The sequence below is a fragment of the Cetorhinus maximus genome, chromosome 28 (assembly GCF_964194155.1).
Source record: "Cetorhinus maximus chromosome 28, sCetMax3.hap1.1, whole genome shotgun sequence".
Classification (NCBI taxonomy): Eukaryota; Metazoa; Chordata; class Chondrichthyes; order Lamniformes; family Cetorhinidae; genus Cetorhinus; species Cetorhinus maximus.
This window is the reverse complement of record NC_135906.1, coordinates 16,949,970-16,974,034: the sequence shown is the minus strand read 5'-3', so window position 1 is coordinate 16,974,034 and position 24,065 is coordinate 16,949,970. Positions and strand designations below refer to the sequence as shown.

Below are 24,065 nucleotides of genomic sequence, written 5' to 3'. Positions count from 1 at the left end.
GATGTGAAACAGACTCGGAACAAACCGTCCAGCTCGGCTCCGACACCGGGAAAGGCTGGAGGCACTTCCACAGCTCACAGAGGGAAAGTATCAAGACAGAGCCCACACCAAGCAATACAACTGGGGAGAGAGGGGAGGGAAACAGCGAGTGGGCGGCGAATGAAGTTGGCTTGTGAGCAGTGAGGAGCTGGATGTGAGCACACTGAGTGAGAGGTCCGGCTTGGTAACACGGTAAGAAATTTCCTGCTTTATTCTCGCCCGCTTTGTTGCTACCTGATTGGAAATTTCTCCCCGTTAACCGGCGCTGTGTGTTTTTACTGAGAATCCAGTAGATCCCGCAGTGGTTTTTAATTCCAGACTATTTTAATTGAAAGCCGGGTTTATGTAGGAGGGTTACAGAAGGTGTTTAACGGACGGATTTAATGGCTTTGTAACATTTATAAAACACACAAGTTTGCAGCCCCTGTGGAGGTTAGTGCAATCCCGACCATTTACTAAGTTCAGAGTTGGCCGCTGCTATATTTCTGTTATTTCAGTTCGTCCTCTTAACGATTTCTGCTCTTCCCAGCTTTGAGCTTTCTCCTGGTTCCTTGTCTTCCCGTTATTGTTGATTTCGACAGGACAGGGGCTGTGTCAGTTTTTCGCTGGACCAGGAGATGGGAGCTGAGCACTGACTGTCAGAAAACCGCCCGGGTGAGATGGAGATGAGGGGTAGATGGGGACTGGGGACATCATATTGCAACAAGCAAGGAATTTCGATGAGGATTAGCAAAGGGGCCAATGAAAGGGTGGAGTCTGGCAGAAAGGACTATGGAAGGAATTAGTGCAGGCAAGGGATCCACACGGCGGGATGGCTCCTCCCCAGACTCAGAACCCCTCCTTAAACCTCTCTCCCTTAGGACACTCCTTAAAATCTGTTCTTTGACCAATCTTTTGGTCATCTGTCCTAATAACTCCTTATAAAGGTTTGTTTGATAATTCCTCTGTGAGGCGCCTAGGGATGGATATTACATTAAAAGTACTATATAAAAGAAAGTTGTTGTTGTTGAACATTTTATTTGCTGCAGAAGTTGAGTCTTCCTGTAGGATCAGGAGTCCCAGCGCCTCAGGCAAAGCACCAGCTTGCTTTAGGTTTAGGGTTAGGGCTGCCCCTTTAACAAGGGACGGAACCAACAGCCTGGTCCAAGATAAAGGTTTGAGATGTCTTTTGAAGGTGGTGAGAGATGTGGTGAAGTGCACAGAGAATTGCAGAGAGAGGCGGGGTTAATTCCTGAAGGCTTTGCATTGATGATGGAGTAACAAAGATGCATAGGAAAATGAGGTGGTAGGAAAGAGACAGCAAACAGAAGCTGTGGCAGAATGGAAGGGTACAAAGAATTCAGGATGTTAAACCATCATGTTGTGGGAATGAGGCTGATGGAGATCAGCGAGAAGTCAGACATGTGATCAGCACCAACAACCAAGGTCTTAGAAAGATATGGAAAGATTCAGGTACACGACACCAACGCTGCTCCCATTCTGGCACATGACACCAACGCTGCTCCCATTCTGGTACACGACACCAACACTGCTCCCATTCTGGCACACGACACCAACACTGCTCCCATTCTGGCACACGACACCAACACTGCTCCCATTCTGGTACACGACACCAACACTGCTCCCATTCTGGTACACGACACCAACGCTGCTCCCATTCTGGCACATGACACCAACACTGCTCCCATTCTGGTACACGACACCAACACTGCTCCCATTCTGGCACACAACACCAACACTGCTCCCATTCTGGCACACGACACCAACACTAGCTCCCATTCCGGTACACGACACCAACACTGCTCCTATTCTGGCACACGACACCAACACTGCTCCCATTCGGGTACACGACACCAACACTGCTCCTATTCTGGTACACGACACCAACACTAGCTCCCAATCGGGTACACGACACCAACACTGCTCCTATTCTGGCACACGACACCAACACTGCTCCTATTTTGGCACACGACACCAACACTAGCTCCCAATCGGGTACACGACACCAACACTAGCTCCCATTCCGGCACACGACACCAACACTGCTCCCATTCCAGTACACGACACCAACACTGCTTCCATTCCGGCACACGACACCAACACTGCTTCCATTCCGGCACATGACACCAACACTAGCTCCCAATCGGGTACATGACACCAACACTGCTCCTATTCCGGCACACGACAGCAACACTGCTCCTATTCCGGCACATGACACCAACACTGCTCCCATTCCGGCCCACGACACCAACACTAGCTCCTATTCCGGCACACGACACCAACACTGCTCCTATTCCGGCACACGACACCAACACTGCTCCTATTCCGGCACACGACACCAACACTGCTCCCAATCGGGTACACGACACCAACACTAGCTCCCATTCCAGCACACGACACCAACACTAGCTCCCATTCCAGCACACGACACCAACACTAGCTCCCATTCGGGTACACGACACCAACACTAGCTCCCATTCCAGCACACGACACCAACACTGCTCCCATTCTGGCACACGACACCAACACTGCTCCCATTCCGGCACACAACACCAACACTAGCTCCCATTCAGTACACGACACCAACACTGCTCCCATTCCGGCACACGACACCAACACTAGCTCCCATTCGGGTACACGACACCAACACTGCTCCCATTCGGGTACACGACACCAACACTGCTCCCATTCCGGTACACGACAGCAACACTAGCTCCCATTCGGGTACATGACACCAACACTGCTCTCATTTGGGTACAAGTACCCTTAGTAATAGGGTGTGAAATCACTAGTAATATGGGGAGATTAATGGTGGAATGTTCCAGTGAGGGAGGGGGATTTCCTGACCTAAACTCAGGCCGGAACTAGTTCTATGCACAAAGTGGAAGCAATTATTGAGTTTATTAAACAGGCCTATCAGACTCAGAAAGAGTGCTGTACTTAGATGGGAGATGCCTTTCCTCACCTCCCCACCCCCCAGTATTTATATGGCTAGTCCAGTTCAGTTTCTGGTCAATGGTAACCCCCAGGGCGTTGATAATGATAGTACTTGAAATCATTCAAATCTCAGCATTTTTATGAAGTGGTTTCTGGTCCAACTCTTGCTTGGAGGAATTCAGTGAATCAGGATTCACTGCATGAAAGGATAGTCTGTTCTAGAGGCCCACTATAGTCTGGGGTAAAAAAAACTCTTCCTGGTATCTAACCCGGATTTGGTTTTATACAGCTTCACGATGGGAGCTTTGGTCTTCTCTAATGCATTTAATTGCAACCTATTAACTTTGGAGATCATGTTCCAATGGTGTGAGCACACTTCTGATGTCTGACCCAGGATGAATTTTCTACAGTGTGGACTTAGAAAGTGTCAGCAGGCTGCTCATCTGCAGGAGCTCTCACTGTAAGGGACGGTGCTGTGCTCGCTTGGTCTTGTTCATTAAGAGTCATTGATTTTCTATTTGGGACAGAAGTGCAGCTGCTTTTCCCATTTAATTAACTGGAGAATGGTGAAAGCAGCTGCCGAGATCATCTAACTAGACAAAGTAGTGACCTTCCTGGTCCCTGTGGCTCAGTTTCATGTGATTTACTGTAAAAAATAAGATGACCGAACTGATTAACTACATGGAATGACTGAACAGGCTGGGTCTCTTTTCTATAGAGAAGTCTGAGGTGTGATCTAACAAAGAGGAATTGAAAATGATGAAAGGGTTTGGTGGGGTAGCCATGGAGGAGACGTTTCCACTTGTGGAGAAATAGTCACTATTAAATCCAGCAGGGGAATTTAGAGAAACTTCTTTACCCAGAGAGTGGTGAGAATGTGGAACTCACTTGCACAGGTAATGGTTGAGACAAATAGCAGAGGTGAATTTAAGGGGGAAACTGGATTAACACGAGGTAGAAAGGAATAGAAGGTTAGGTGAATAGGGTGTGCTGAAGTAAGGCTGGAAGAGGCTCATGTGGAGCATAAACACCAGCAAGAACTGTTAGATTGAATGACCTGCTTGTGTGTGGTAAACTGTAATTCACTATTACCTTCACAGCAGGTGCTCAAAAACTGCCTTCGCGAAAGCAGTTATAAAATACAAGGCTCACAGCCTGCTAATTGATGAGCATCTCAGGAATTAGTGTTTCAATTCATCCTTGATCCCCAGGCAACAGCTAAGAAGTGTTTCAAGTTATTTGCTTACATCCTGACACAGCTCCCGAGACTGGCACTGCAATATTAGTATTAGAGGTGCTGTCTCTGCTCCAGTGTAATCTGTCTGTCTGATCACTGTTAGCACGCTGCTTTTTAAGTATGATGTCAGTCTATTATAAATGGCAGCTACTGAGCCCACTTCGCCCTCACAGAGAGCTTCTAAATCTGACACCTTTCATTCAGAATTCAGTTTTATTTCTCACATCATGGGGGTGCAAAATGACATCATTTTAGAGCCGGTAACCTGATTTAACGCACCGCTCATTGTGATACTCTGATATACCTCACACCCCTCACAGTAACACTCTGATATACTCCACAGCCCTCACTGTAACACTCTGATATACCTCATACCCCTCACTGTAACACTCTGATATAGCCCACACCCCTCACTGTAACACTCTGATATAGCCCACACGCCTCACTGTAACACTCTGATATAGCCCACACGCCTCACTGTAACACTCTGATATAGCCCACACCCCTCACTGTAACACTCTGATATAGCCCACACGCCTCACTGTAACACTCTGATATAGCCCACACCCCTCACTGTAACACTCTGATATAGCCCACACCCCTCACTGTAACACTCTGATATACCCCGCACCCCTCACAGTAACACTCTGATATACCCCACACCCCTCACTGTAACACTCTGATATAGCCCACACCCCTCACTGTAACACCCTGATATACCCCGCACCCCTCACAGTAACACTCTGATATACCTCACACCCCTCACTGTAACACTCTGATATAGCCCACACGCCTCACTGTAACACTCTGATATACCTCACACCCCTCACTGTAACACTCTGATATACCTCACACCCCTCACTGTAACACTCTAATATAGCCCACATGCCTCACTGTGGATATACCTCACACCCCTCACTGTAACACTCGAATATAGCCCACACGCCTCACTGTAACACTCTGATATACCCCACACCCCTCACTGTAACACTCTGATATACCCCACACCCCTCACTGTAACACTCTGATATACTCCACACCCCTCACTGTAACACTCTGATATACCTCACACCCCTCACTGTAACACACTGATATACCCCACACGCCTCACTGTAACACTGTGATATACCCCGCACCCCTCACTGTAACACTCTGATATACCCCACACCCCTCACTTTAAAACTCTGACACCCCTCACTGTAACACTCTGATATACTGCGCACCCCCCACTGTAACACTCTGATATACCACACTGCCCTCACTGTAACACTCTGATATATCCCGCACCCCTCACTGTATCACTCTGATATACCCTGCACCCCTCACTGTAACACTCTGATATATCCCGCACCCCTCACTGTAAGACTCTGATATATCCCGCAACCCTCACTGTAACACTCTGATATATCCCGTACCCTTCACTGTAACACTCTGATATACCCCGCACCCCTCACTGTAACACCCTGATATACCTCACACCCCTCACTGTAACGCCCTGATATACCTCACACCTCTCACTGTAACACTCTGACACCCTCACTGTAACACTCTGATATACCCCGCACCCCTCACTGTAACACTGTGATATACTTCGCACCCCTCACTGTAACACCTTGATATACCTCACACCCCTCACAGTATCACTATGATATACCACACATCCCTCACAGTAACACTCTGATATACCCTGCACCCCTCACTGTAACACTCTGATATACTCTGCACCCCTCACTGTAACACTCTGATATATCCCACACCCCTCACTGTAACACCCTGACACCCCCCCACTGTAACACTCTGATATACCGCACACCCCCCACTGTAACACTCTGATATACCCCACACCCCTCACTGTAACACCCTGATATACCCCGCACCCTGCACAGTAACACTCTGATATACCTCACACCCCTCACTGTAACACTCTGATATACCCCGCACCCCTCACTGTAACACTCTGATATACCTCGCACCGCTCACTGTAACACACTGAAAATTCCCGCACCCCTCACCCCTCACTGTAACACTCTGATATACCCCACACCCCTCACTGTAACACTCTGATATACCCCGCACCCCTCACTGTAACACTGTGATATACCCCGCACCCCTCACTGTAACACTGTGATATACCCCGCACCCCTCACTGTAACACTGTGATATACCCCGCACCCCTCACTGTAACACTCTGATATACCGCGCACCCCTCACTGTAACACCCTGATATACCCCGCTCCCCTCACCCCTCACTGTAACACTCTGATATACCCCGCACCCCTCACTGTAACACCCTGATATACCTCACACCCCTCACTGTAACACCCTGATATACCTCACACCTCTCACTGTAACACTCTGACACCCCTCACTGTAACACTCTGATATACCCCGCACCCCTCACTGTAACACTGTGATATACCCCGCACCCCTCACTGTAACACTCTGATATACCACACAGCCCTCACAGTATCACTCTGATATACCACACAGCCCTCACAGTAACACTCTGATATACCCCGCACCCCTCACTGTAACACGCTGATATATCCCACACCCCTCACTGTAACACCTTGACACCCCTCACTGTATCACTCTGATATACCACACAGCCCTCACAGTAACACTCTGATATACCCGCACCCCTCACTGTAACACTCTGATATACCCCGCACCCCTCACTGTAACACTCTGATATACCCTGCACCCCTCACTGTAACACTCTGATATATCCCGCAGCCCTCACCCCTCACTGTAACACTCTGATATACCCTGCACCCCTCACCTCTCGCTGTAACACTCTGATATACCCCGCAACCCTCACTGTAACACTCTGATATACCCCGCACCCCTCACTGTAACACCCTGATCTACCTCACACCCCTCACTGTAAAACTCTGATATATCCCACACCCCTCAGTGTAACACCCTGATATACCTCACACCTCTCATTGTAACACTCTGACACCCCTCACTGTAACACTGTGATATACCCCGCACCCCTCACTGTAACACTGTGATATACCCCGCACCCCTCACTGTAACACTCTGATATACCCCGCACCCCTCACTGTAACACTCTGATATATCCCACACCCCTCACTGTAACACCCTGACACCCCTCACTGTATGACTCTGATATACCCCGCACCCCTCACCTCTCACTGTAAGACTCTGATATACCCCTCACTGTAACACTCTGATATACCCCTCACTGTAGCACTCTGATATACCCTGCACACCTCACTGTGACACTCTGATATATCCCACACCCTTCACTGGCTGATAATCTTGCACAGTTTGATGCTGAGTACTTTAAAAAAATCTTTTGCTTGTATTTAATTCTAAAAGGCAGTTGGTTAATTATAAAATTATTTAATTATGAAAGGTTCTCCAAAGACACTGCTGTGGAACTTATAGTAAAATTGTCTTACTGTTCGAATGGAAGAGGAAGGGGAATGCTTTTCTGGTGAAACTGTGGCCTAACCACAAACTATTAATGATACAAAGGACATATGTATCCATTGCTTTCATCATAGGGGAACTGGATCTAGAGTGGGCCGTGTTTCTCAGGTGATCTGGAGCAGGTCTGATGTTTATTTCCAGCCTTTCTCTAACATCACAGCCCAGGTACTCCCCAAAAGTGCAGATAAATTGTAGGTGCTTCTATATAACTACTCATTCCCTTAAGTTTTGAGCCTCAGGTCACAAGCACATTCAGTAAATTACCTTTTTAGCAGGTACTTAAGAGAGCCACACTTTTTCATATTTAGAAAAGATCTGAGGGCCTGAATTCATTCTATTTTGCCCTTTTATACTGTTGATGAGCCAGGTAGCCCCTGTGCCCAGACTCCCTGCAGCTGAGCACTGCCATTGACCCTTCTCCAGCCAAGTGTTACATGATAGAATGCTAGTGACATAAAGAAATTGATATAAAGCCTGTCACAATGTGCAGACAATCTCAAAGTGCTTTATGGCCAATGAAGTACGTAGCAATTGAAAAAAAATCTTTTGGTATAATCTGTTTCATTTTACCCAAAGAACATGAGTTACTGTCATTCTGCAGCAACATTTAATTGTTCTGGTTTATAGTCAGTGTGAAAGTGGAAGTTGTCCAAAGGCAGCGTGTCTGGCTCCATGTCACAGGCTGTGTGTATTTATAAAACTACTGGTAATCACAAGCTGAACACGCTTCACTACTGAGTTTCCTTAAAAGCTCTGAGGACTGTGCAGGTATGTGTAACATTTATGAATGTACATGTGTGCAACTGTGTCGGAGATGTGTGTGTACGCACACATGGGTATTTGTACACAGATACAAAGAAACTCCATTTACATAGGACTGGCAAAAACAAGTGCCAGTGCAGTGGAATAGACCAGAATGTTAAGTATTTATAAAATGGACAGAAGAGGGAGAAAATTGAAGTTACATTCTAAACTATCCTCAGTAATAACATGACATAACATTCACTGCCTAAGTTGGTGGTTGAGGCGGAAAAGCTCAACTGATTTAAAAGGCACCTGGATCTGCACCTGAAGTACTGTAACCTGCGAGGCTACAGACCGGGTGCTGGAAAGTGGGATTTAAATGAGCGGCTAGTTTCTTTTTTGTCTTTTTTGGCCAGCGCAGACACAATGGGCTGGATGATCTCTTTCTGCACTGTAACTGTTCTATGGTCATAGGAGTTGCAGAGCTCCATTAAATGCCCAATAACCAGTCATAATTCTGCAGGATCACTGACAGGAAACAGAAGATCTAAATCTAACACATCATCTTAGAATGACATGGCATCTCCCTCTGTGTCCTTAACAAAATGATCAGAGGTTGTCAAATCCATTCGAGGATGACATCTACTCAGGATTCTGAGTTTCTGCTGTGGGTCTTCGTGTGACTGAACAGGCCGATTCTCAGATCTTTGGGCACATGGGGCAGGACATTCTATGAGATAGTGGGATCTGGTGTGCGGGGTTTACTTCCCTTCCTTCTCTGCTGCCGCTCTGTCTCATCGTTAAGATGTTGGGACTCAAAGCGATCTGCAGATTGATGGACAAGTTGTCTCCATTCTGGATGATTGGTAGCAAGCCCCTCCCAGTCATTAATGTCAATGCTGCCCTGCTTCAAGGAGAGCTCCAGACTGTCTTTGAAGCATTTTCTCCTGGAACATTGACCATTTGAAAGTTGAGAGAACAGGACCTGGTGGGGAGACGATTTTCAGCTGCCCGGGCAGTGTCCAGTCCATCGTAGTTGATTTTGAAGGAGTTTTGCCTGAATGCTTGTGGAGTTGGCTTCAAGAAGGACACTAGTGTTTGTTTGAGGGTCCTTGCATTGAATCTGGAGGGTGCAGCAGATGGAATTTCTTCAATGCTGTTATGACGGTAACTCTGTCTGAGCAAACCTGAAAATCAATCCAGCTCCTTTTAATTCAGCCACATAATTGGCGATGTATTTCTCCTGGGAAATGGTATGTGAGTTTCAGGAGTCTGAGTCACAAACTCTTGGCTTGCTCTCCATCGAGATAGCACTTCGGTCTCATTCCTGAGCAGCAACAGTTAATGTTCCAGGTTTGGGCATGGTGCTGAGCCATGGAAAGCTTCCAGCTCACTGAATACCTGATCTGATGGTGTTCCACACTTGACCTCTACTACTCCATCCAATCCCTTCTCCACATTACATTCCTCATGGGCATTTCTCTATGTCAAATCTCTGGGTTTTCAGAAGTTCCATTAATCTCACTTTCCTCTTAGTTTATTATTTTATCGCTTGGTCAGATTCCTGGTTTCAGTTGATTGGTTAAATTGATCAGTGATTCCTTGTGTGCAGGTTTTTCAGATCTTTACCAGAGTTAGTGTCAGGGAGTGAGTGGAATTAGAAAGTTCTGAATCTGTAAAAAGTGGCTTTGTTTGAACAACTTACTGTTCAGCTTCACTCAGTGACATCTTGCTGCAGTTACCTTCACGTCTGCACGTTGACATTAGTGAATCAGCCAGAAATGCATTCAGCGTTTAGATTCAATGCCAGAACAAACGGCTAGCTATGCTGTTGGGACAAATAATCGAAGGGTTTGTCTGAGTGGACCTACCAGAGTGAAGAGGGATTCAGGCATACCTTGTCTACAAATTATGCACTGATTTTTTAAACATGCATCAGGCATCTACAATGTCTCTCAAAGAGGAGGGAACAATTTGTAAACCAGGACACTAATGGCAAGCTGTCTTGGTGAAAAGATGCTGAGAGCGAGATTCTCTTTATAAAGTGGTGGTACAATGAGAGAGGCAACCTGACAATCAGCAATTCTCCCTCTAAGCTGAATGGTGAGAAACAGTGAGCAGGGGCTGTGTTCATTGGGAGAAGCTATAATTTCAGAAGTATGAGGGCTTACTCAATACCACTTGTATTCAGTGAGAAGCCCGTGGGACAGGCACAGCTCCAGAGGGCAAAGGTTAAAAATCGTGTGGGTCAGAGAGGCTAGTTCCTCCCCCACCCCCTCCTCCAGCCGAAGAAGCTTGGTGATGTCAAATCCTGCCAGCTGCTGATGGGTTCCAGGCTGTCTGCACATGAAGGTGACCTGCGATCCTTATTTTCTCATCAACTTTGGGCCAAACTTAGAAGCAAATTCATAACTGTATCTCACAGGGTGGGGATGCTAGGGGTAGGAGGGTGGTGGGAGTGAAGTGGGGAGAGTGAGGTTTATTCATTGTTTGCCTGACAGTGAAGGGGAGAATGAGGTTTATTCACTGTCTGCCTGACAGTGAAGGAGGGGAATGAGGTTTATTCACTGTCTGCCTGACAGTCCGGACAGGGGCGTGGAGGGGGAGAATGAGGTTTATTCACTGTCTGCCTGACAATGAAGGGGGAAAGTGAGGTTTATTCACTGTCTGCCTGACAATAAAGGGGGAAAGTGAGGTTTATTCACTGTCTGCCTGACAGTGAAGGGGGAAAGTGAGGTTTATTCACTGTCTGCCTGACAGTGAAGGGGGAAAATGAGGTTTATTCACTGTCTGCCTGACAGTGAAGGGGGAAAGTGAGGTTTATTCACTGTCTGCCTGACAGTGAAGGGGGAAGGTGAGGTTTATTCACTGTCTGCCTGACAGTGAAGGGGGAAGGTGAGGTTTATTCACTGTCTGCCTGACAGTGAAGGGGGAAGGTGAGGTTTATTCACTGTCTGCCTGACAGTGAAGGGGGAAGGTGAGGTTTATTCACTGCCTGCCTGACAGTGAAGGAGGTGAGTGAGGTTTATTCACTGTCTGCCTGACAGTGAAGGGGGAATGAGGTTTATTCACTGTCTGCCTGACAGTGAGGGGGGGGGGGGGGGGGAATGAGGTTTATTCACCGTCTGCCTGACGGTGAAGGGGAGAATGAGGTTTATCCACTGTCTGCCTAACAGTGAAGGGGAGAATGAGGTTTATCCACTGTCTGCCTGACAGTGAAGGGAGTGAGTGAGGTTTATTCACTGTCTGCCTGACAGTGAAGTGGGGGGGGGATGAGGTTTATTCACCGTCTGCCTGACGGTGAAGGGGAGAATGAGATTTATCCACTGTCTGCCTGACAGTGAAGGGGAGAATGAAGTTTATTCACTGTCTGCCTGACAGTGAAGGGGAGAATGAGGTTTATTTACTGTCTGCCTGACAGTGAAGGGGGAAAGGGAGGGTTATTCACCGTCTGCCTGACAGTGAAGGGGAGAATGAGGTTTATTCACTGTCTGCCTGACAGTGAAGGGGGAAAGTGAGGTTTATTCACTGTCTGCCTAACAGTGAAGGGGAGACTGAGGTTTATTCACCATCTGCCTGACAGTGAAGGGAGAGAGTGAGGTTTATTCACTGTCTGCTTGACAGACCAGACAGGGGAGTGAAGGGGGAGAGTGAGGTTTATTCACTGTCTGCCTGACAGTGAAGGCGAGAATGAGGTTTTTTACACTGTCTGCCTGACAGTGAAGGGGAGACTGAGGTTTATTCACCGTCTGCCTGACAGTGAAGGGAGAGAGTGAGGTTTATTCACTGTCTGCCTGACAGTGAAGGGAGAGAGTGAGGTTTATTCACCGTCTGCCAGACAGTGAAGGGGAGAATGAGGTTTATTCACCATCTGCCTGACAGTGAAGGGGAGAATGAGGTTTATTCACTGTCTGCCTGACATAAAGGGGAGAATGAGGTTTATTCACTGTCTGCCTGACAGTCCGGACAGGGGAGTGGAGGGGGACAATGAGGTTTGTACACTGTCTGCCTGACAGTGAAGGGAGAAAGTGAGGTTTACTCACTGTCTGCCTGACAGTGAAGTGCTGAGTGAGGTTTATTCACTGTCTGCCTAACAGTGAAGGGGAGAATGAGGTTTATTCACTGTCTGCCTGACAGTGAAGGGAGAGAGTGAGGTTTATTCACTGCCTGCCTGACAGTGAAGGGGGTGAGTGAGGTTTATTCACTGTCTGCCTGACAGTGAAGGGAGAAAGTGAGGTTTACTCACTGTCTGCCTGACAGTGATGTACTGAGTGAGGTTTATTCACTGTCTGCCTAACAGTGAATGGGAGAATGAGGTTTATCCACTGTCTGCCTGACAGTGAAGGGAGAGAGTGAGGTTTATTCACTGTCTGCCTGACAGTGAAGGGGAATGTGAGGTTTATTCACTGTCTGCCTGACAGTGAAGGGGAAAGTGAGGTTTATTCACCATCTGTCTGACAGTCCGCACAAGGGAGTGAAGGGGTGAGTGAGATTTATCCACTGTCTGCCTGACAGTGAAGTGAGGGTGTGGGGTTTGACCATCCTCCAGGATGCATTTTAAAGGATGCTCCGAAAATTTTAAAATGAATATTGTCACAGAAAGAATCGGTGAATGCATAACTCAGAAAACACTCAGCGCATCCTGAACACAGAGAATTACTTGATGCAGCAGTAGCTCCTGCACTAAGGCGAGTAAATAATTTGCAAACACTGCCTCGGTTCAGACTCTGTATGGCAGCGATTCTTGGCTAGATTTGGCATAAACTATGCCATGCAATCTACACTTTGTCGGAGTGTGACTGCAGCACAGACTGGTGCATCTCAGTGTGGTGAAATCCTGCAGCTTAATCAGAGTACATTTGTCCACAGCAGATCCCCTCAGCCTCCCATGTGAGGGGCAAATCTTACTCAAAGGAGTGACAGAATCTTCAGGATTCACCCAGTCCCAGATCTTCTATTTATACCTACCCCTCTCTCATTGGCTGTTGATGCACTATCCAGCTCCTTGCCCTTTCTCTCTGAACTTCTCCACGAGACTCCCATGGAAGGAACAGCAGAAAAGCCAAGCCTTCTTCAAATCCTGGCTATCCCCCAAGGTACCACAGAGATGGGGAGTCTGGGAAAGCGATTGCAGGGCAGGAACAGTGCTTGGGAGGGATCTGATTGTGTCATACTGATCTGAACCATGTGCTGACTATTAATCACCCCGCAGCTCTTACACCATTGGAACCCAGCAGCCACATACTAATATTTACTAAAATATCCAGTAAACTGTTGCTAAACTAGGTCAGCACATGATTCTAAGCAAGAAGGTCTTAAGTTCAACTTATCCAGACTGTTGAAATGAATGTTTCGTCATCCCATTAGGAAAGGAGGACGTGCAAGTACAGCCCTTGTCCGAGTGGGTGGGAGTTACAAAACAACAATAATCCAACAATGCACAGTACAGGGCATACTGATAACACTGCCCTCTGTACAGTCCAGAATCAGGAGTATACTCCTCTTTACCCTGATAACACTGTCCTGTGTACAGTACAGAATCAGGAGTATATTCTCCTTTACGCTGATAACAATGCCCTGTGTACAGTACAGAATCGGGAGTATACTCCCCTTTACCCTGATAACACTGCCTTGTGTACAGTCCAGAATCGGGAGTATACTCCTCTTTACCCTGATAACACTGCCTTGTGTACAGTACAGAATCAGGAGTATACTCCCTTTTACCCTGATAACACTGCCTTGTGTACAGTACAGAATCAGGAGTATACTCCCCTTTTACCCTGATAACACTGCCTTGTGTACAGTACAGAATCAGGAGTATACTCCCCTTTTACCCTGATAACAATGCCCTGTGTACAGTACAGAATCGGGAGTATACTCCCCTTTACCCTGATAACACTGCCTTGTGTACAGTCGAGAATCGGGAGTATACTCCTCTTTACCCTGATAACACTGCCTTGTGTACAGTACAGAATCAGGAGTATACTCCCTTTTACCCTGATAACACTGCCTTGTGTACAGTACAGAATCAGGAGTATACTCCCTTTTACCCTGATAACACTGCCTTGTGTACAGTACAGAATCAGGAGTATACTCCCTTTTACCCTGATAACACTGCCTTGTGTACAGTACAGAATCAGGAGTATACTCCCCTTTTACCCTGATAACACTGCCTTGTGTACAGTACAGAATCAGGAGTATACTCCCCTTTTACCCTGATAACAATGCCCTGTGTACAGTACAGAATCAGGAGTATACTCCCTTTTACCCTGATAACACTGCCCTGTGTACAGTACAGAATCGGGAGTATACTCCTCTTTACCCTGATAACACTGCCCTGTGTACAGTACAGAATCGGGAGTATACTCCTCTTTACCCTGATAACACTGCCTTGTGTACAGTACAGAATCAGGAGTATACTCCTCTTTACCCTGATAACACTGCCCTGTGTACAGTACAGAATCAGGAGTATATTCTCCTTTACGCTGATAACACTGCCTTGTGTACAGTACAGAATCGGGAGTATACTCCTCTTTACCCTGATAACACTGCCTTGTGTACAGTACAGAATCAGGAGTATACTCCCCTTTTACCCTGATAACACTGCCTTGTGTACAGTACAGAATCAGGAGTATACTCCCTTTTACCCTGATAACACTGCCCTGTGTACAGTACAGAATCAGGAGTATATTCTCCTTTACGCTGATAACAATGCCCTGTGAACAGTACAGAATCAGGAGTATACTCCCTTTTACCCTGATAACACTACCCTGTCTACAGAACAGAATCAGGAGTATATTGTCCTTTACGCTGATAACACTGCCCTGTGTACAGTACAGAATCAGAAGTATATTCCCCTTTACCCTGATAGCACTGGTGCATGGGATTGGGGGTAGTGTTTTGAGATGGATAGAAAATTGGTTGGCAGACAGGAAACAAAGTGTAGGAATAAACTGGTCTTTTTCCGATTGGCAGGTAGTGACTAGTGGGGTACCGCAGGGATCAGTGCTGGGACCTCAGCTATTCACAATATATATTAATGATTTAGATGAGGGAACTAAATAATATCTCCAAATTTGCAGATGACACAAAGCTGGGTGGGAGGGTGTGCTGTGAGGAGGATGCAGAGATGCTTCAATGTGATTTGGACAAGCTGAGTGAGTGGGCAAAGGCATGGCAGATGCAGTATCATGTAGATAAATGTGAGGTTATCCACTTTGGTAGCAAGAATAGGAAAGCAAATTATTATCTGAATGGCTATAAATTGAGAGAGGGGAATGTGCAACGAGACCTGGGTGTCCTCGTACACCAGTCACTGAAGTAAGCATGCAGGTGCAGCAGGCGGTAAAGAAGGCAAATGGTATGTTGGCCTTCATAGTGAGAGGATTCAAGTACAGGAGCAGGGATGTCTTGCTGCAATTATACAGGGCCTTGGTGAGACCACACCTGGAATATTGTGTGCAGTTTTGGTCTCCTTATCTGAGGAAGGATGTTCTTGCTATAGAGGGAGTGCAGCGAAGCTTTACCAGGCTGATTCCTGGGATGGTGGGACTGACATATGAGGAGAGATTCAGTCCCACCATCCCAGGAATGTTAAGATTATATTCGCTGGAGTTCAGAGGAATGAGGGGAGATCTCATGGAAACCTATAAAATTCTAACAGGACTAGACAGGGTAGATGCAGGAAGGATGTTCCCGATGGTGGGGGAGTCCAGAACCAAGGGTCACAGTCTCAGGATACGGGGTAGACCATTTAGGACTGAGATGAGGAGAAGTTTCTTCACCCAGAGAGTGGTGAGCCTGTAGAATTCGCTACCACAGAAAGTAGTGGAGGCCAAAACATTGTATGTTTTCAAGAAGGAGTTAGATATAGCTCTTGGTGCGAAAGGGATTAAAGGAGAAAGCGGGAGCAGGCTATTGAGTTGGATGATCAGCCATGATCATGATGAATGGCGGAGCAGGCTCGAAGGGCTGAATGGCCTACTCCTGCTACTATTTTCTGTGTTTCTATGTTTATCCTGATAACACTGCCCTGTGTACAGTACAGAATCAGGAGTATATTCCCTATACCTCTTTGTACATTGCAGGTTAAGTATATAATCTGTAATTGTGAAATCTGGAGACTTCAATTCAAACAGTCTGCCCATTATTTGGTCTCATCTTTGAGGAATGCTGATGATCCCAATGGGATTTTGTTGCAATCAGAGAGAGCTGGACAATCCATGTTAAACAGACACAAGATAATATCTGTTCTACACTGCTTTATGTTGTTGGCTCCTTGAGAGGTCTATAAAGGATCATTCAGTACTGGTCTGACCAATACAATGGGGGCTTTATTAGGAACACCAGCATGTACTGTGAGCTGGCTCAGTAACCTTCTTTGTTATTATCCATAACATCCTTTTGGCTTTAACCCCAAAATGTCAATCCTTCCTACGTTTAGAATGTTCCTTTTCCTTCCTTTAACCTGTGATTACGAACTTTTAAACTCTAAAAGCTGAGATGAGGACAGTGCAAGATCTCTGATCATGTTAATGTGTATACTGTCCAGGACAAGCCCCCACCATCCTTCCCCCTTCCCATCCACTAGCTTAAAAAGCTGCTTCCTCCACCACAAGTACAGCATTGGTGCAGTGCAGTGTCTACAAGATGCCCTGTAGCATGTCACCTAGGCTACTTCAACTGGACCTCCCAAACCTGTGACCTCATCACCTAAAAGGATGAGGATAGCAGGTACATGGGAATGCCAGCACTTCAAGTGCCCCTCTGAGTCACACACCAACCTGAGTTAGAACTATATACCACTCCCTCATCACTGCTGAGTAAGGATCCTGAAACCTGCTAACTAACAGCACTGTGAGAGGATACTCGGCACACAAGCTGTAGTAGCTCAAGAAAAAGAGGGGTTACCACCACCACCTCATGACAACTAGGGATGAGCAATAAATACCACCGTTCACATCCTGAGAAGGGGCTGTGATTGTATTAGTGTCAGGCAGGAGCTGGGATTGTGGTTGCAGTTGCTTTGCTAGAAATGAAAATAATTTAAGTCCATGATATTAATAATACTGAATGGGGCCATGGAGCACAGAGGGATAAACAGGCATTCATTAAAAAAACCACATTGTCCAAAGCCTGGAGCCGTGGTAACCCTAACTTTAGCCCCTCTTGCTGCTTCCTGATGTTATCCCTCTGCACTTTGTCCCATGGGTTTGTTGACATACAGATTGTCTCCCATAAGTTATTTATCTCACTGTCTGAGGGTTAGTTGCCACCACTAGCCCGATCCCAAAACTTAAAGCACTCTTGGGGAAAGGGGAGGGAGACCAATTTAAATATCACTGGGGTGAAATATGAAGCCAGGTCTCTGCCTTATGGAACTTCATCACTGGCACCCATGTAACATCGCTGTTATCACATTGAGCCAAAACAAAATTGTCAGCTTTTACCATTAACCACAGACTTTTTAAAACTGAGGACTTGCTGTGATTTTTATCATCTCAAATAAATCTCCAAGTTTAAATGCATCTGCATGACTCGAATGGGGTTTGGGAATGGATAGCAGGGAATCTCTGATTAAATGGTCATACTTGGGCTGTGGGAGGAATGGATTTAAAGAATGGTTTTTCTTTTCTCACTCCAAGCAACTGTGATTTCCTTTTAGCTCTGCTGCTTTGCTGGTGAAAACGTGCTGCCCAGCTTGTGGTCTTTGAAATGAGTTTGAGTTGTAGCCGAGATAATGACAGGAAAAGTATGGACTTGGCTGTTTAACATGCTCGAGCAAACGTTGGATGGCATTTCCAATTTCCCTGAAAATTCCAAATCTGCACTAGTCACAACTCCGAGTGAGATGTCAAAGATCGGCGGGTGGGATATCCTGGGCTCGTACTGAGTGTATCATAGAGGCCGAGTAACATAGAGGCCAAGGAGGGAGGGTAACTGATCCAGCTGCTGACTACTACCTATGAGTATGTCTTCTTCAACTTTGTTCCTCTCCTCCCCCTTAACCACCCATCCCACCCACTGGGTGATACTCTTGGCCCCCCTCCATCTTTTTATTCATTCACGGGATGTGGGCTTCGCTGGCTGGGCCAGCATTTATTGCCCATCCCTAACTGCCCTTGAGAAGGTGGTGGTGAGCTGCTGTCTTGAACTACTGCAGTCCATGTGGTGTAGGTACACCCACAGTGCAGTTAGGGAGGGAGTTCTGGGATTTTAACCCAGCGACAGTGAAGGAACGGCGATATATTTCCAAGTCAGGATGGTGAGTGAGTGGCTTGGTGGCGGGGGGGGGGGGGGGACTTCTAGGTGGTGGTGTTCCCATCTATCTGCTGCCCTTGTCCTTCTAGGTGGTAGTGGTCGTGAGTTTGGAAGGTGCTGTCTAAGGAGCCTTGGTGAATACCTGCTGTGCATCTTGTAGATGGGACACACTGCTGCTCCTGTGCGTTGGTGGTGGAGGGAGTGAATGTTTGAGGATGTGGTGCCAATCAAGCTTTGTCCTGGATGGTGTCCAGCTTCTTGAGTGTTGTGGTAGCTGCACTCATCCAGGCAAGTGGGGAGTGTTCCATCACACTCCTGACTTGTGCCTTCTAGATGGTGGACAGGCTTTAGGGAGTCAGGAGGTGAGTTACTTGTTGCAGGATTCCTAGCCTCTGACCTGCTCTTGTAGCTACAGTATTTATATGGCTAGTCCAGTTCAGTTTCTGGTCAATGGTAACCCATGTTTGTCAACAGTTTGTTCTGGCACACTGGAAACAGTGTGAACTCCATGACCCACCCATTTACATAACGGATAAGAAGTCACACAAAAAACAAAAGTACTGGGGAAATGAGGATTAATATGTTTTGCTTCAAAGACTGGTTCTACCAAACTTACCCCCAACACAAATCAAACAAATGAGAGCATCACCTCCCCCACTCCAGCCCCCGCCAGGCTGCCTCACTGAGTGGGAGTAGCAGGCAGACCTGTCTGTGTCTGACACTCTGCTTGGCTGTCTCCAGCATTCTTTAAACATCTTCCTGCTGGAGCTTTACAAGTATACTGACGGTAGCACAGTATAAAATGACAGTAGACATTAGCAGAGTTACAGTCAGTGACACAGGGTGCTGGGGGAGGGGTTTGATATTATTTAGGCTACAGTGGAGAATCTGGGATACTGTGGGGATTGTATGGTTTTACTTATGTGAGTTTACTCATCTTCTTTGCAGATCCAATGATTCCTTGAGGGCATTTCCTGTTGGTACTGCCGTCAATCCTTGTCGTTTAAACAAAATATTAAAAAAATCTTGCACAGAGGTATCCTGTTAAACATTTCTTGTGGTTCAATTTCAATGAGCAAGTCCTGAGGGTGACTCTCATTCTTCAGGATGGCAGCTCAACTGTTCACTGATTATTATTGTCAGAGTCCTGCTCAAGTGAAAAATCACAGTTAAAAAGATTTGGGCTGTTTGGATGGATGATGGGTGTGCAGTGTATACAGCTGTTGCTAAGGTAGCTGCAGAGAGAAAATATGTGCTTCCAAGTGGAATGATGTAGGAATGTGACTGTTTACAAATCCTTTCAGAATGTCTAGGTCAGGGTGGCCTCTAGTAATGGCTCCATGATATCCATAACTTTGTTTCACTTCTCCCATCTGGGTTCGGATCTAATTCATGTGAATCAAGTTGTTATTCTGCTGTCTTTCCTTGTCTGAGTGAGGTTTGGTCATCAGTTAATTGATAAATTAAGAAAGAGCGACTCATTCCATAACTCCTGACATGCAGCATCTGCCCACTAGTGACACCAGGAGCTTGCTAAGGACAACCGAAGGCTGGCCTATAAGTAATATTGTTGTGGTGAGCTACCAAAGGGCAGGTCCTCTGGTCATTTCTCCACCCCTTGTGATTTTGTACTTTCCTCTTGAGCTGCTTGTAAGAGCCTCCCATATTTCAATTTCAATGAGCAATGAGTGACATGACTAGAGAAAAGAATTAAATCTTTTCACGGGATGTGGGCTTTGCTGGCTGGGCCAGCATTTATTGCCCATCCCTAATTGCCCTTGAGAAGGTGGTGGTGAGCTGCCTTCTTGAACCGCTGCAGTTCATGTGGTGTCGGTACACCCACAGTGTTGTTAGGGAGGGAGTTCCAGGATTTTGACCCAGCGACAATGAAGGAACGGATATATTTCCAAGTCAGGCTGGTGAATGACTTGGAGGAGAACTTCCAGGTCGTGGTGTTCCCATGTGTCTGCTGCCCTTGTCCTTCTAGATGGTGGCGGTTGTGGGTTTGGAAGGCGCTGCCTAAAGCTGCAGAGAGAAAATATGTGCTTCCAAGTGGAATGATGTAGGAATGTGACTGTTTACAAGTCCTTTCAGAATGTCTAGGTCAGGGTGGCCTCTAGTAATGGCTCCATGATATCCATAACTTTGTTTCACTTCTCCCATCTGGGTTCGGATCTAATTCATGTGAATCAAGTTGTTATTCTGCTGTCTGTCTTTGTCTGAGTGAGGTTTGGTCATCAGTTAATTGATAAATTAAGAAAGAGCAACTCATTCCATAACTCCTGACATGCAGCATCTGCCCACTAGTGACACCAGGAGCTTGCTAAGGACAACCGAAGGCTGGCCCATGAGCAATATAGTTGTGGTGAGCTACCAAAGGGCAGGTCCTCTGGTCATTTCTCCACCCCTTGTGATTTTGTACTTTCCTCTTGAGCTGCTTGTAAGAGCCTCCCATATTTCAATTTCAATGAGCAATGAGTGACATGACTAGAGAAAAGAATTAAATCTTTTCATGGGATGTGGGCTTTGCTGGCTGGGCCAGCATTTATTGCCCATCCCTAATTGCCCTTGAGAAGGTGGTGGTGAGCTGCCTTCTTGAACCGCTGCAGTTCATGTGGTGTCGGTACACCCACAGTATTGTTAGGGAGGGAGTTCCAGGATTTTGACCCAGCGACAGTGAAGGAATGGCGATATATTTCCAAGTCGGGCTGGTGAATGATTTGGAGGGGAACTTCTAGGTCGTGGTGTTCCCATGTGTCTGCTGCCCTTGTCCTTCTAGATGGTGGTGGTTGTGGGTTTGGAAGGCGCTGCCTAAGGAGCCTTGGTGAGTTGTTGCAATGCATCTTGTAGATGGTACATACTGCTGCTACTGTGTGTCGGTGGTGGAGGGAGTGAATGTTTTCGGATGTGGTGCCAATCAAGCAGTTGCTTTATCCTGGATGGTGTCGAGCTTCTTCAGTGTTGTGGGAGCTGCATTCATCCAGGCAAATGGAGAGTATTCCATCACACTCCTGACCTGTCACTTGTAGATGGTGGAAAGGCTTTGGGGAGTCAGTAGGTGAGTTACTCTCCGCAGAATTCCCAGCCTCTGACCTGCTCTTGTAGCCACACTATTTATATGGCTAGTCCAGTTCAATTTCTGGTCAATGTTAACCCCCCAGGATGTTGAATAGGGGGGGATTCAGTGATGGTAATGCCATTGAATGTTAAGGGGAGATGGTTAGATTCTTGTTGGAGATGGTCTTTGTCTGGTACTTGTGTGGCATGAATGTTACTTACCACTTGTCAGCCCAAGCCTGGATATTGTCCAGGTCTTGCTGCATGTTTCAGTATCTGAGGAGTTGCGAATGGTACTGAACATTGTGCAATCATCAGTGGCTTATGTCCGTATGATGGAAGGAAGGTGATTGATGAAGCAGCTGAAGATGGTTGGGCCTCGGACACGACCCTGAGGAACTCCTGCAGTGATGTCCTGGTACTGAGATGTGTTACGGACAGGAGGGGCTTTAATTTAAAACAGCCCTGATTTCTCCTCTCACCACCCACCTATAAACAGAAAGGTGTTTTTGATTTTTAATTTCCCCCTTTATAACTAGTGGTGTATTTTCTCCAACTCTTCAGTTTTTGGGTAATCCAATCCTTTATTAATAACCTCACAGCAAACTCGAGATTGGGTAAAATCAGAGGGTTAGTTTATTTTAAACACAAGAATAAGAAGTCTACTGTTTAAGACAGAGATGAGGAAAATTTTTCTTCTCTCGGTGGGTTGTTGTTATGTGGAATTCTCTTCCCCAGAAAGCAGTGGAGGCTGGGTCATTGAATTTATTGAAGGCAGAGTTAGACAGATTTTTGATAGACAAGGAGTCAAGAGTTGTGGGGGACAGACAGGAAAGTGGAGTTGAGACCACAACCAGATCAGCCATGATCTTAGCGAATGACAGAGCAAGCTCGAAGGATCTAGTGGCCTACACCTGCTGCTAAGTCCTATGTTCATATGTACAAGTGATGCTTGGTAGCACTGTCTATGTCACCTTCCATCAATTTGCTGATGATCGAGAGGTGGCTGACAGGGCAGTAACTGACCAAATTGGACTTGTCCTGATTTTTGTGGACAGGACGTACCTGGGTAATTTTCCTCATTTTCAGGTAGATGCCGGTGTTGTAGCTGTACTGAAACAGCTTGGCTAGTAGGCATGGCTAGTTCTAGAGCACGTCTTCAGTACTATTCCGGAATATCATCAGGGCTCATAGCCTTTGCAGTTTCCTGTGCCTTCCTCGTGCACTTAAAGGAAATGTGAGTCCTCCTTCTGGTCCCTCAAGTTCTGGCTCTTTCACCATCACCAGCCTAAAATTCACTGGTTCCACCATTGGCATGGCCCATAACGCTGAATATGAGGCCCTTACGTGAGCCATGGTTCCATAGAGAACACCGCAGACTATGCGAAAGAAACCGCTTCTTTACAAAAAGACTAAAGTCCAGGACGAGGAGGCCTGGACCTGCCAGAGGAAAATAAAGAAAACTCTCAACAAAGCAAGGAAAGATTCTGTTTCTGAGTATCTTACAATCTCTATTAAGGAGAATCCTAAGAGCTTCTGGTCATTCATTAAAAAAATCAAAAAGGAAGAAGTGGGAATTTCAGATATCAAAATAGATAATAGAGTTATATGTGATCCTAAGGGTAAAGCAGAAGCGCTAAGTGATCAATTTTCCAGTGTATTTATTGGAGAAGATTTAACACACATACCTAGCTTAGACAGTGACCACACTTAGCAGATATACGAAACCTCATTAAAAGTAAAGACAGTATTTTGAAATTATTACAAGAAACAAATCCAAATAAAGCTCCAGCTCCAGATGAAATCCCTCCCTTGATCTTAAAGTTAGCAGCTGATGAACTGGTTCTAATAGTGACCAATCTCGTTCAAGGGTCAATCAACACTGGCTACTTACCAGACCCATGGAGACCAGGTAACATCTGTGGCATATTCAAAAAAGGGGATAAAAGCCAGAAAACTATAGACCAGCATCATTTGAAAATTGTTTGAACATATTATTCATTCTCATATTCATGAAGCACTTTAAAGCTCAGTATGCTGGTAGATAGTAAGCATGGTTTTCAGTTGAAAAGATCTACCAAAACACAGCATTTACAGTAAGATAAGAGCAAAATACTACGGATGCTGGAAATCTGAAATGAAAACAGAAAACCTTGGAAAAACTCAGCGGGTCTGGCAGCATCTGTGGAGAGAGAAACAGAGTTAACATTTTGAGTCTTTCTTCAGAGTGGACTCGAAACGTTAACTCTGTTTCTCTCTCCACCAATGCTGCCAACCTGATGAGTTTTCCCAGCACTTTGTTTCTATCACAGCATTTACAGACTGTCGA

At 46.2% G+C, this 24,065-nt stretch overlaps 1 protein-coding gene and 1 long non-coding RNA gene across 2 annotated transcripts in view; one reads left to right on the top strand and one right to left on the bottom strand.

The window, feature by feature from the left end:
* The window catches only part of LOC144668859 (uncharacterized), a 134,796-nt gene that overhangs the window by 54,923 nt on the left and 55,808 nt on the right, over nt 1–24,065 (bottom strand). The window lies entirely within an intron of this gene.
* The window catches only part of LOC144668856 (sphingosine 1-phosphate receptor 2-like), a 38,249-nt gene continuing 14,190 nt past the window's right edge, over nt 7–24,065 (top strand). The window contains exon 1 of the mRNA XM_078531286.1: nt 7–231. The gene's annotated coding sequence lies outside the window, so the exon portion shown is untranslated. The remainder of the gene's footprint in view (nt 232–24,065) is intronic.